This window comes from Scomber scombrus, chromosome 21 (assembly GCF_963691925.1).
Source record: "Scomber scombrus chromosome 21, fScoSco1.1, whole genome shotgun sequence".
Taxonomy (NCBI): domain Eukaryota; kingdom Metazoa; phylum Chordata; class Actinopteri; order Scombriformes; family Scombridae; genus Scomber; species Scomber scombrus.
In genome coordinates, this window is record NC_084990.1 from 22442687 (window position 1) to 22456897 (window position 14211).

General features: G+C 41.0%; 2 protein-coding genes across 2 annotated transcripts in view; one reads left to right on the forward strand and one right to left on the reverse strand.

Annotated features, from left to right (window-relative positions):
* Positions 1-14211, forward strand: part of nbr1a (NBR1 autophagy cargo receptor a) — a 504698-nt gene that overhangs the window by 403061 nt on the left and 87426 nt on the right. The window lies entirely within an intron of this gene.
* The window catches only part of thrab (thyroid hormone receptor alpha b), a 140131-nt gene that overhangs the window by 67926 nt on the left and 57994 nt on the right, over positions 1-14211 (reverse strand). The gene's annotated exons all lie outside the window — the stretch shown is intronic.

Consider the following 14211-nt stretch of genomic DNA (forward strand, 5'->3'; position numbering starts at 1 on the left):
TGCATCGGGAAAATAGGTCGTAAAAGATTATAAAAAGGTATTAAATGTACGTCTTGGCGCTTGCGAGCCTCTGTTATAGCACTTTGACTCCCTATGGTAAGGAACACAATATCCAGAGAAGCTGCTAATGGCTTGGCTTGTTTGTTTTCCTTGCGTTGCAGAGTTACTTGATATAGGTTAAAGTTTAAGGCTATAATGCACTGAGCGGAACTACGAGGCCCGCTGCCAGGTAATGACCCTAATCTTTCCGAGCAAGAGCCGCTCAGAGGGTGGTAATGCGTTTCCCTCGAGCATTAAGGTGGCGGTGCGGCAGAAACCTTCGCGAGCACAGGTAAAAAAAAACGATGCCAGTGGCCATTATCGATTATGTTAATTGCCTTGTTCTTACATCTGCAGCGCCAGAGGAGAAATGGAGGGGAGAGACGAGATGTGATGGGAAAACATAAAAAGGTAAATGAAGCGAGAGGATAAGGAAGAAGGCGCGTGAGATAGAGATAGAGAGAGAAGGGGGGGGGGGGGGGATATTTAAAAGAAGATAAAGAGATGGGGAGACAGGATAGACAAAGAAGTATCGGGAAGGCGGGAGGTGAAGGACAGGCTGAGTGTCAAATTAAAGAAGATTTAAGGCCATTTTAAATCTAATTTCCTCTAATTAAAGGATTTGTATTGATACTGACATTATACTGTCACAGTCTGCAGTTAAAGGAGCCTTTGTCCTTTTGTCAGCAAAGTAACAAAATCAAACTAAGCTGTTAATTACTGAGTCAAAGCTCACTTTTTAGCATTCAGAGAGCAAGAGCAGCGTAACAAGATCCATGTTTTATAGTCGTACTGAAATCTGAACACTCCTCTTTTTTTATTGTGATGGAGATAAAAAGACACAACACCTTATTTCTCATCTTCAAAGAGCCCACACAGCGCTGGTTATGTAGTTAGCCTAGCGTGCATGCGTGAGGTTAGCTGTTACTTTCCGTTTGTGTCATTCAACTCAATCTGCTGAGTCATCGGCAACTCTGCAAACACAAAATGTGGTGTGGTGTGGTGTTCCCCCCACACTATACACACGACGGGGGATCTAGATAGTCCAAACCAAACTGTCATAACCCAAATTACGTTACTCTGTGGTTTAAATCAGTAGCGTATGGAGTCATAGAGTAATGTACGATGGTGGAGCTGTTAGAGTTGAGGTGAAACTACGAAGCAATCTTGACACAGATTTTGGACGAATCAAATAAGAACACAGAAAAATCACGAGCCCTGCAGAAATACATACATAGGGGGCGCCATCACAGCAAAAAAGACACATAATAAGACTTTAATTAATATGTAAACAAACAAAAGATATACTGGTTTCTTAGCAAAAGCAAATTTAAATTTCAGTTCATCTTTAACACTTAAGGGATAAATAACTGCACCTTTAAGTTTAACCACTTTGTCTTTATGAAGCAAAAATCACAGTTTCTGCTGATCCGAAGCAAGAAAAGTAAACTGCAGCTCAGTGCAGATGCCCAGCAATCATTTGGAGTGCCATGTTGCAACTGATATAAATTTAACAAGTCTCAAAGACCACCTATCTGTGTGTGTTTTTCTTCTTTTATTTCTAAGAAGAACAAAGAAAAGTGGAGAAGTGGAAGAAGAGGAATGGTGAGGAGAGGGAGGAGCATAAGTCCAGCGGTTCAGTGCATAAACCCTGTCTCTTGGGTAGTGTGTGTGTGTGTGTGTGTGTGTGTGTGTTGTGTGTGTGTGTGTGTGTGTGTGTGTGTGTGTGTGTGTGTGTGTGTGTGTGTGTGTGTGTGTGTGTGTGTGTGTGTGTGTGTGTGTGTGTGCGTGCATGCGTGCATAATCATGGTAATTAGCTGATCAAACAGATAGACAGTGGACCAGACCTATGCTGTGGGTGGGCTCAAATAATCCAGATCATTAGGTATGAGAGTATGTGGTATTTATGTGGCTTGTATGAATGTGTCTGTGCATGTGCAGTTAGTCTGTGAAATCCAGTGTTAAGCTCCAGCAGCACTGCAGGATACTACAGCACACCGTGCTGCACTAATCAGTCCTTGAGGTTACTGGGGTTATTTTTTCCTAACTAGAATCGCCAAAATATTTCATTGACATTAAATAGATTCAAGAAAAATATGTTTCCATCTACGCATTTTCAATGTGCACATAAAAGAACCTGTACGGTCCTGCCAGAAATGAATAAAAACATGTTTTTATATGGTGATAAAGACTAATGGGAACAGACTTTACAAATACACATTCTGCTTCTACTCCTGTGTTCAAAGTATTAACCATCAAACTCAAAAAAGTAAGCTCTAAAAATCCAGAATAAGAAAAGCAAAGGAGCTGGAGGTGTAAATGAAAGGAGCCCTTTTGTGCGACTCCCTAATAAAAAAATACTGCAGGTACGTGTGAATTTAAAGGGACAAAATCATATATAAACATCTAAAGTTTACCCCTTTTATTTCTGTTTCATTTAAGCTGTTTAATGTTTACGCTGAAACATTCAAAACCAAGATTCCCTGTTTTTACGGCTGCACCGTTTGATCAAATGGAAATATTCTCTCAGTCTTGCACATTATTTTATGCACATTTCTCCAAACTCAACCTAACATGCATATAATGTACATGCACTGAAATTTAAAATAAAGATGTGTGTGATTGTAATGACTAACCCTATAGTCAAATGCCATCTCATGTGGGAAGCATTATAACTTACCTAATGACATTTTAAGTGAAACATAACCAAAATTGAGATGAAATTTAGACAACACTCCCTGAGCAATCAGAACATTTAAGACAACTAACTATTTTCATTATCGATGAATCTAGTCTATTCATCACTTTGCCAATTAAAATACCACAGAATATTGAAAATTGGCTGTTATAGTCTCATAGAGCTCATTTTGGTGTCTTTAAATGTCTTCTTCTGTCTGATTAATATTCCACAATCCAAAAATATTCACTTCTTCTCCATGTATGATACAGAAAAGCTTCAAATCATCACATTTAAGAAGCTGCAACCAGCAAATATTTGGCTTTTTTTGCTTAAAACGAATCACAAAAGTGATTGTAACCAATAGCTGCTGATCAATTTACTGTCACTCAACTTATCGATTAATTGACTAATCGTTGGAGCTCTAGTAGAAAACATTATTTGAAACTTTATCTTCCAAACCTTTGAATCAGTGAGCATAGTCTATCAATCTTTGGGGTGTTAGCACGTTTCTAAGCGTACTCGACTTTACTCTCGTCATACTGGGACTGACAAGACGCAGACCTGGAAAACCAAACCAGCCCTCCGGCCCCCCGAGTTAAAGAAACCAGGCTCTACATTGTATAACTGGCGCAGACCAGGAGTGAAGTTATACATCCCACTATATCCCACTGAGCGGGATAAAAGTCCTCTCCACGCGTTTCATCTGTCCCATAGCTGCCACATCCTGCAGCCTTCTGATGACATTTACGAGCTGATTGATGGGACAAAGGCCAGGCTGCCGCTTGTGTTCATATGTGCTCGTTTGATCAGCGGTACACGCTCTGATGTCATCGGTGGAGGCCATGAAATACTGTACACGCGGCAGGAGACATACATGTTGACACGTCTCCTTGGTCTAATGGAAGGAGAAAGACGTAACAAGGCTTTCTTTATGCCGCTACCCCTTAAAAAAGTATGTTTTTAAACACATTATGTCTGTTCGATGTCATTTTGGGATAAAATACAGTGTGTGAATGTTTTCACTCTGTCATAAGTCCTAAGGGATTGTAAATCGTAGAAAGAAAGACACAAACACACGATAAACATGCCTGCACGCACCAGAAATCCATACACATACACTGCACACTGTCACTTTCTTTGAGTTCCCTCCAAGGCTGGTGTTCCTAATAAGAAGGCGCTCTTGCTGAACAGCGTCAGTGCATCGTTTGTGTTTGTGAGGAAGAGCGAGACGAGCCAGCAGATAAGGGGAGAGCATGCAGACGAGTCATTAGATCGATGCCGCCGTCATCAGATCGTCACCGCGCCAACAACAGAAGACGGCGAGATAGTGCAGAGACACAGAGAGAGAGACAGAGGAAGAGAGAGAGAGAGAGAGAGAGAGAGAGAGAGAGAGAGAGAGAGAGAGAGAGAGGAAGAGAGAGAGAGAGAGAGAGAGAGAAAGAGAGAGAGAGGAAGAGAGAGGCGGAGGAAAGCTTATTTATTCCCCTTCATTATCTGATGTGATGGCGCTCACTCAGTAAAAATTTCTGATGATAACCCGAGCCTCTGACCTCAAAGGGGAAGAGCAAAACAAACAACAATTACTGCAGGAGTCAGGCGTGAAGGGAAGCTTCGTACAATGCAGCGCCGACTCTGATGCAGAACATCTCAAAGCTTCTCAAAGGAAACGCTATAAACTGTTTGCAATTATTGAAGCCAAACTGTTGTCCAATTAGAGACTGACAGAGATTGATCCACTCGCTCCTCAGGGAAGCAGCGGCGACAATCTATACATGTGTGACCGTCCACAAAGCAACAATGAATTGATTGAATACATCAATGTGTATTGTCTGTTTATCCAAAGGCTACAGAACTCTATTATTGTCCAGAAACTATTGAAAAACACATCAATAAGCCAGACTGTTGCATGAAATGATCCCTTCCATACCATTAACACAAACACACTCATACCACGTAATGCCACACCGTCCTGCTGCTGGAAATCAAGTGTATTAATCCGCAGCTGAAAATAGTCCCTCAACAAACTCACTGTTTTCTCTAGTTTAGTTTAAGTGACGTTTGAGAGAAACTGCAGCGCCGAGCTGTTTGATGAATTACTGAGCCTTATTAAAAATGCAACTAAATATGTTTGACCCACTTTCATAAGATTCATGTATTCAGTTGGACTATATGAGCTTAAGTGCCGGGATAGGAAAGTTGGAAAGCGTTAAAAATGAATTTGGATTGTTGGTTTTGGTCTTTTCATGGAATTTGTGGACTGTTAAAAAAAATAAAAATACAGAATAATCAGCCACATACTTAAATGCTGGGTGAAACTGTTTGCATTTATAAGCTTTTAGTGCAGACGTCCTGATTGACGCTTCTTTTGTCTGTTACTTTCTCACATGGAGAAACAGTGCAGCAGTGCAGCAGTGCAGCAAACAACCAGTCAGCATATAAGATGAGCTCGGGCTACGTTAATGTACTGTATGTTGACATCATGCCAGAGAGAGGAGCGATGCGGCTAAGGCACTATACTACCAGTGGCTAACATAACAGCTCTTTAATGCTGACCAAGCCTGGGAATAGAAGGACCTGAAAAAGTATCTGAAAAAAGCCCGGGGGTGGTGGTGATGAAGGGGGGGGGGGGGGGGGGGGGGGGGACTGACATCTACACAGCTCAAAATGCCGCAGGGGAAAATGAATTAGTCTGGTCTTCAACCACCACAAAATAGGGCCTCGCTTGTGTATAACAGCTGCAAATAAACACTCTCACTCACAAACATCAGCAGCAGCGGCGGGGAAGTGCGGCGGTCAGCTGCAGGGTTGGCACTGTGTACTTTCTGCGCTAATGTATTCGATCTCTCGTTTCAACTAATGCCTGTCAGAGTAAGTAGAAGAAGAAGAAGAAGAAGAAGAAGAAGGAAGAAAAAAAAAAAGCTCATTTAAGTCACTCTAAGCATGCGATGCAGGAGCGGCTCCACAGAACATACTCTATCCCCGCCCGGGGCGCACTCTGTTTGCCAGGAAACGCTTCCCTCTGGGGCCGCTAACAAATAGCTCCAGAGCAGCGGAGGGGGAGTCAGTGATCAATGAGCTGTGGACAGGGTGGCAGCACACAGCTAGTTAGTTCAGTTGATAATGCCGACAGAGACCAGGAAAGACACTTTTAAGTATGATGATGAAGCCGCGCTCCTCGGTGTGTATCTCTGTCTGCGGCTGCTACCAGTCGGAGGAGTGACGGTTCAAACGCATAACAGGACACACTGTGCTGCTGCTGCTGCTGCTGCTGCTGTCTGCAATAAGCCCTCATCCTGCCTGCCTGACTGTGTTTATGTGGGTTTCTTAGGGGTGTGTGTGAACCAACAGCCTGTGAATGTGCTGCAAGTTTGAGTCTCTGTGTAAGTCATTGCTAATGTTGGCATGAGGCAGCCATTTATGTTGTTTTTTATTATTATTTTAAGTCTGATTTTAGTCATTTAAGGCAGAAGTTAAAAAGAAAACAGACTTTTACGTAGCAATAATACACACAGACACCCTTGTATGTGTGAATTTGCTGCTTTTTCTTTATTTAATATCATCATAAACTAAAAAAAGTGGAGGTTTTGGACTGTTGATTGGATAAAACAAGCAATATGAGGATGTCACCTTAGGCTCTGGGAAATGTGTGAATGGCATTTTTCACAATTTATTGATGTAAGTCAGAAAAAAAAATGCTCAACAGAGTCATCAATAAATTAAAATAAGCACTATTTAAAGCCCTAATAGTTTAAAGCAACATTTGAGATCAGAAAATATGACTTGCTTATAAAGAAAATAAATCTTTAGATAACATGATTATTTATAAATTGAATAGTATATATGTATAGTAATGTATGCCTGCGGTAGAGTGTGTGGTAGTGAGTGACTTGGTGGTTTTTTTGCCTGCCGTTACTGTGCAAGCCTTCGCAGGAATGTGTGTGTTCTGCACAGAGAAGTGAAAAGGAGGACGGAGAGGTGAGTAACACCATGTGCCGTCCTCTCAACACGTCCGTGGCGAGCGAGTGTGACGAGGAAGAAAAAAAAGAAGAAATGTGACACTGAAATGACATTACTCTGCTCCAAAGCAAATGAGTGGTTATTATAAAGGATGTCTAACGCTCACCTGTAGAAACACCGGCAAAAAAAAAACACAGTATGTAAGAGGAAGTCAAACCCCCCTTGTTTGTTTTTGTTTTTTAGCGAATCAAAAGCTTCCCTGTCAGACCTGAGCTGGTTGAAGTAAACTGGAAGAATGCTTGACTATTCCCAGGATGCCTCAGGTGGAAACAGCTTACCTTGAGCGGAGGTTACCTGTCATACTTTTCAAGAAAACATTAAAAAAGCACTGAATGTCTTGTGGTAATTAAAGTAAAGGCTGGATTTATGTGTGTGTGTGTGTGTGTGTGTGTGTGTGAGAGAGTGTTGAGTGGTCATCAGTCATCCCTAATTTTCTTGGATTAAAAATACAGAGCAGGTGCACAGTGTGGCCAGCTTTAAAAGAGAACTAGCACTACTATCCAGACAATCCTGCAAGCATTAAAGGGAGCGATTATTTTCAAGTCTATCCTAAATCAACAGTCAGGAGCTCAGATGAACACTGATGAGTGTTTTTCTTGCTGTAACCATTCCTCCGCTTCATACTTCCCATTAACAGATCCCTTCATGATGCACTTTTAATGGAAGAGGAACCAAATCCGCAAGTCCTCCTCCTGTGCAAAAACATATTTAAAAGTCCATTTAAAAGGTAATACGAAGCGTCGGCTTTCCAAATGAGTCAAATCAAGTCTTTCCAAGATTTTTAATATCCAAATTCCCTGTTTTTGTTACGATCCTTCCACTGCAGCTGAACAGGAAAACACTGTCTGTCATAATAGAAAGAGGTAAGTTTTTACTAGGATGACTGTAGCTGAAGATATTACCCACTTTTATTTAACTAACTGAGACTGCAGAAGCCTCATATTGCCTTCAAATAAACCTTTTAATACATTTTTGCTCAAAACGAGGAAGGTGTAATTTGTCCCTCATCACACATTTTGAGGTCAGCATGAACACGAGGAACAATTACAGCGAGCTAAACCTGTTTCGGTGTTCATTTGAGCTTCAAAACAAAACTTAAAGCAGGTTCTGGAACAAAGAAACAAAAGTAGAAAAAGACTGTGCTGATTTTTCTTCTATCTTAAAATATACGTGAACTTGTCCTTTAACATTTAAAGACATATTTACAGCTTCTACAGTGAAATTAGGTAACCGTATATTGCTCCGAACTCCAATCCACCCCACCTCACCCCTGTCTTTTAGGGACACTCTGTTCAGGAATACGTAATCATTGCACACACACACACACACACACACACACACACACACACACACACACACACACGAGTTCAGGCGAGGCTAAAGCGTATATGTACAGTACACACGTGTATGAAGCCGCCTATGGAGCCGCTGATAGTACATAGAAAAGTACCCAAGTTCAGGTAATACATAACGAGCTCTGACTCTGTACTGCATTCTTTTACAATGTGCAACAACAGCAAGAGATAACAAACCTAAAGCGACCTAATGTCACACACCAGTAATTACCCATTCACTCTAACTTTGAGGTTATTCTGGTAAATTTGCTTCATTTTAAGTGACAATACATCCAACTTTTTATCTTAAGGTTTAAGGCTGTAACTAACAATTACTTTCATTATTGATTATTACATTAGTTATCCGATTTGAGACTGAACTGTAACTTTTTTATTTTCCTGTTTTATCCATTTAATTCTTAATTTTGACACGTTTAATCACATTTAAATGTCTTTTTTATTTTGCCATGTGTTGCTTTTATATGCTGTTTTGATGTATTTTATGTTTTATGTAAAGCATTTGGAATTGCCTTGTTGTTAAAAATGTGATTAAATAAATTGCCTTGCCTTTCCTATTATTTTAATGATTAATTGATTTGTTTTCTGTAATCAGAATATTGTGACAAATGTTTCCCAAAGCTCAAAAAAACAACCAACCAACAGTCCACAACCCACAGATGTTCACTTATTATCATAAAAAGACTCAAATTAACCAGAAAATAGAGAGAATTTCAGCATTTTCTCTTCTAAAACAGACTTTAAAGGATTAATCAATCAGCAACATAGTCAGCAATTAATTTTCTGTCACTCTGTCACACACTCTTTGTAAGTATTACAATCTCATTTCCCTTCATTTCCTGTCCGTTTCCGTTGTGGTCGACCACATTAAGCCATTAAAACACTACTGTATCTCTCTGTATCAAACTCTCCTCTGACTGGAGCTAACAGACAAAGACAGTCCATGACAGTCAGAAACAGCTTTATGTTTAAGACAGTGACTGAAATCTCATGTTACTTAAACGACAGAAACCACTCAGCACTGATGTAAAAGTCAGTGGATTGTGATGAGGAATGGAGAGGGGGAGGGGATGGGGGGGTGGATTAGGTTTACTTGGGGCAACTGTTTGGTAGATTAATTCAACGAGTTGGATTCTTTGTATCTGCTGTGATGATGAAGATTAACTTCACTTTGTTCTGATGTGTGTCAAAGAACTAAAGACTTGGCGGCCGTGCGGCTTTGAAGAACATCTGGCTGCAAAAATGGAAGCGAGGGAACATTTATTTATTTATTTATTATTACTGACACTATTGTCTATATACTATTGTACATGTAAGCTAAATATGGCATATTAAATAGACACAGTTTAAATTTTACTCACCCTTTTAGTTGCACCTTTCTGGTTTATGGACCACATATGCTATCACCCATGTTGCTTATTGGATACTCCCCTTTACCTCCCTGCCTGTCTGGGATAATGATTGGCCTGAAGTCACATGACGATACACCCAACCCATCTCGGTAGAACCCCCAATTGGCTGATACATGTCTGGATGTTTTCTGCTTTTTAACTACCCTATTTAAATACTGTTTGTAATGTGTAATGTGTTTTATGATGACACATGACAATACATTTGTTCTATACTACGATTGTTACTTTTTTTTCCACTTATCTCCCCTTCTCCATGCACCTTGGAAGTAGGTGAAGTTGTGCCAGAAGCCTCTACTCTTCTTCTACAACATTGAAGCACTTTATCAGCATTAGCTTTCAGCCTTCCATTTTTTTTTAAATTTTTTTTTTAAACCTTCATTTAATCTCTTCAACCTTCAGGGAAGTTTCACCGAGAGGAAGACGCTCTATTGCAGGAACGCCCTAATCCTAATCACATTCACACCTGGAAGCTGCCCAGTACAACCACAGGCTCATCAGCACCTCGGTGGTGGTAATGAGGGATGGAAAAACACCCAGAATGATCCTGCTGTTCTGGGGATTGAACATCCATCACTGTCCTAATACCACTCTGATCTGAGTCTTGTAGGTTTGGCCATGATTGCCAACTGCTCACCGAGTCTATTATTAAAATCAAACGAATGCAGTGACATCACTAAAAAAAGACAAAGACAAAAGCAGGGAACACACACACACACACACACACACGCTGTCAGCAATAAAGCAGGCAGATAAAGGGATTAAGATAATCTAGTTTAACTGCTGGTTTCTTTATAAAACTGTTTCATCATATGACTGCTTTTTAGGGATGTCGGCGTGATCCATGATGTCAGTTACTGCCTGTTAGGGCTCGCTTTCTAAACCCCCGCGTATTAAGAGAAATGTTAGAAATGTGAGATTAACTTAAGTTCTCTCGTGTTCTCCATCCTCTACAGGTGCAACGATGACAATGACAGATATTTATTACAGGCGGACATAATTACAAGTTTGGGTTTCTTTTTCTTTTTGTTCAAACTGAAAGTATTTCCAATAAGACTCGCTCCGTTCCAACACGGACTGCTGACAGACCGATTATACATCGCTCTGCTTTTTCAATTTCATCGCTGCTGCTGACATGACTGACTCTCAGGCTCCTACTTTACTGCGAGTGTGCAATTAAGCGTACTATATGGACACATGGCTGCAAATGTGCATGCTTGTACATATGTGCACATAAGAGTGTGTGCATGCATGTGTGTGTTTATGTGTGTGTGTGTGTGCACTGCAGCAACTATGTCAGCAGAGGTCCTGAAGCACCAGGTGAGATTTATGAGGTGTTAAGAATGCTTGCCTGTAGCCCAGTGATGGGAGACTGATCCCACCTCCTCGCCTGCCTGTGCCCCTGCCTAACACCCCGCCTGGCTCCTACTTAAAGACACACACTCAAATGAACAGACGTCTGCATATATATGCGCTGTACCCCACCCCGCCCTCCTCCTCCTCCAAACATGCATACATGCACATAAACCCCTGAACCTTAAAGTGTGAGCTAAATGTCTGCGACACCCCCCACCCAAACCACTCTACCACTCCTCCTCTCCCCCTTGCATGCTCTGAAAGACTCACTTCCTGGGCCAAACACACCTTCTAAAATATCCCCCTCTTTACCCAACTTCACTGCCTCCAACTATTTTCTTTCCCCCGTTGAGGATAATTCTCCTCCTCGTGCTCCTTGTGTGGAAAAGTCGCACATATTCAGCTTTCCTCTAACCGAAAAACCTCGAAGATTGTGTCCAGTCCAGCGGGGGGGCTCGGCCTGAAAGGTCACCGCTGGAGCCATTGACAAGGGAGCATGTTTCACCCGCGTTTACAAGCATCATGAATCACTAAGGCATCTCACTTTACGGGATGGCATTGAAGACATCTCTTCACGGACAGAGAGGATAGAGTTGCATTTTCTCCTACAGCTGCTTCATATTCTATAGCTTAAGTGAGCAAGAAAAACATATGTGTATATATTTTGGACGCAGTATTTTGTTACATATTGACTACTGCTTATTGCTGGAAGCCAAAGTGAATTATAGTGTTCTTGTTCCAGGCCAAAAATGCATGTTTTTGTACTTATTCGATTTTATTGAACAAGTTTGGTTTGCCTAGAAAGATACTCTGGTACAAAATGTACTTATTCAGATTATGAAGGGGTCAAATCAATAATCCAACTAATAAAAAAACATCTGTAGGATATTTTATGTGACTATGGACTTACAGTACAACAGCATCATAACTGTACTATAGGAGGAAATAACAGTACATATGTCTCCACAGCAGGAGAAACAACCAACCCTGATGTACACATATTTTGGATTATCACTAAATAAGGGGATGACATCAAATATAACAGCAAGGGTTATTGCTATGCAGAATGACCGATTAGTAACAGCGTGAAGCCCACTGGAATTACCACTTGTGGTTACGGTAATATCACCTGTGTCCGGTTTTCCCCCATCCTGTGACTGACACCGGTCCCCTTCAGTCCAGGATGAGCTCTCAGACCACCATTAAAGCCTTTCTCACCAAACATCTGTCCAAACAACTCAGGGTTTTTTTTTTCTTTTTTTCACCGCTGTTTCCCTAATGCTGCAGGGACTTAGAGCAGGATTAAACTGCAATTATGTGCTTCCACATTCTCTCCAGCTGTGCACAGAGGAGGAGAGGAGAGGAGAGGAGAGGAGAGGAGAGGAGAGGAGAGGAGAGGAGAGGAGAGGAGAGGAGAGGAGAGGACGGGAGAAAAGAAGAGAAGAGAGGAGAGGAGCGGAGAGGAGAGGAGAGGAGAGGAGAGGAGAGGAGAGGAGAGGAGAGGAGAGGAGAGGAGAGGAGAGGAGAGGAGAGGAGAGGAGAGGAGAGGAGAGGAGCAGAGAGGACGACTATGGGAGGTACAATTCAATATTTGATTGCTTGATATGTCTGCAGACTCACAGACATAAATTTGAATTAATGTCTAATTCCACGAATGCAAGATCGACATATATTTATATTAAAATTTCCTGTCTGGCAGATTTCAACAGAGAGAAAAACTCTTACTCATGAGTAGTTTTTCTCATTCATAACAGTGTTTCCTCTACAATGGTACAGGCTTGGCGGGCCGCCACACCGACTGTAACCCCCATCAGACCAAAATAATATTTCATATATGTATAATTTTTGTTTTTAATGCCAAAAATAACCCTAAATATCCATTAATTCGGAAATCGATAGCATTGGGGAGCCTCTGTGCACTGCTGCCATAAAACATGAGTCAACATCTGTGCTGTTGCCTGGGAAACTCTCCGTGTAGCTCAGTAAGTAGCGGTTGAGAGGGAGAGAGACTGTGTGTGTGATGGTGAGGCTAGCCCACCTACCATCTGAGAGGAGGCTAAAGCAGGCAGAGAGGCGGGAAACTTTCTGGTTAAAAACAAGCACAGAGACCCGGGGAGACAACTGCTCTGTGTGTTTACAGCAGGGAGCGGAAGGGAGGACAGACTCTGCAACTCTGCTCATCTGTGCTGCAACTCTGCTGATACTGCTGATGGCTACTGAACACAAACTTTAGTTTAAAATCTTAGCATCCCTCGTCCATTCATAACACAATTAGTACAATACGTCGATTTATTTTTAATGTAAGGAAGCAAAACGACAGTGCAAGTAGAGGACAAGTCATGTAAACTGCATGTATCACAGGTGCAACATGTTTTACTCAGCGACCTACCACTGCACCATAATCACTGAAACCTTAAGAGACATTATAACCAATCATAAACGCTTAAAGACATCATATTTTATAGCTGTGAGACAACAGTGTAAAATATACCTTCGCTAGATGATGAAAAACACTTTTGCAAGGGAGGAAGTGGGGTTTTTTTCTCTCTCTTTTTTCCTCACACTTATTAATATTCCTACAACTTCAAATGACTAATGTTAATCGGCACAGCTACACTACAGCTCATTGTGATGCAGCGCGTACCACTGGTTAAGGGCAATTTTTCATTTTCTTTTTTGGCCGAGCAGAAGCAGCTGCCATTAAAATCACAGACACACACACACACAGAAACACACACACACATACACACACACACACAATGAAGAGCAGGGGACTTCAATCCAAATCACACTTGCAGCTAAACCCATTGAATACACTTGAATACTTATTTTCCAGAACACTCCACAAAAACTAGCATGTAGACTTTTTTAGCAGTTGATAACATGTCTGCATGTGTGCTACAAAACCAATATTTTTTTTTTCAAATGATTTCCTGGGGAGATGCAGCTCGAAAGATTGGCTCTTCAAGAGAGTAATCATAAACAACAACAAGGAGCGGACAGAACTCCAATCTCCATATTCACTCCATATGCTTTGTATGACGTGTTGCATGCTGTGTGTTCTTCTTAACATACTGATGAGTTAAACAAATGGTGTGTTTTGGACGTAGAAAAATGTGAAAGAAAAGAAAAGAAAACTGACTTAACTTTCATTATATATATGTAGTTAAAATTCTGAACACATTCCATTGAAAATCACATTAAACTGACTGAAATAGGATGTATTAACATATCTGACCGCAAACCACAATGAATAAATACATAAAATTAAATGAATTAATGAAGTATGCAAAGAGTTTAAGAGTGAAATATGGTTTTAGTCAACAAACACAAAATGATTTTGTCTTTAGGAAGTGTG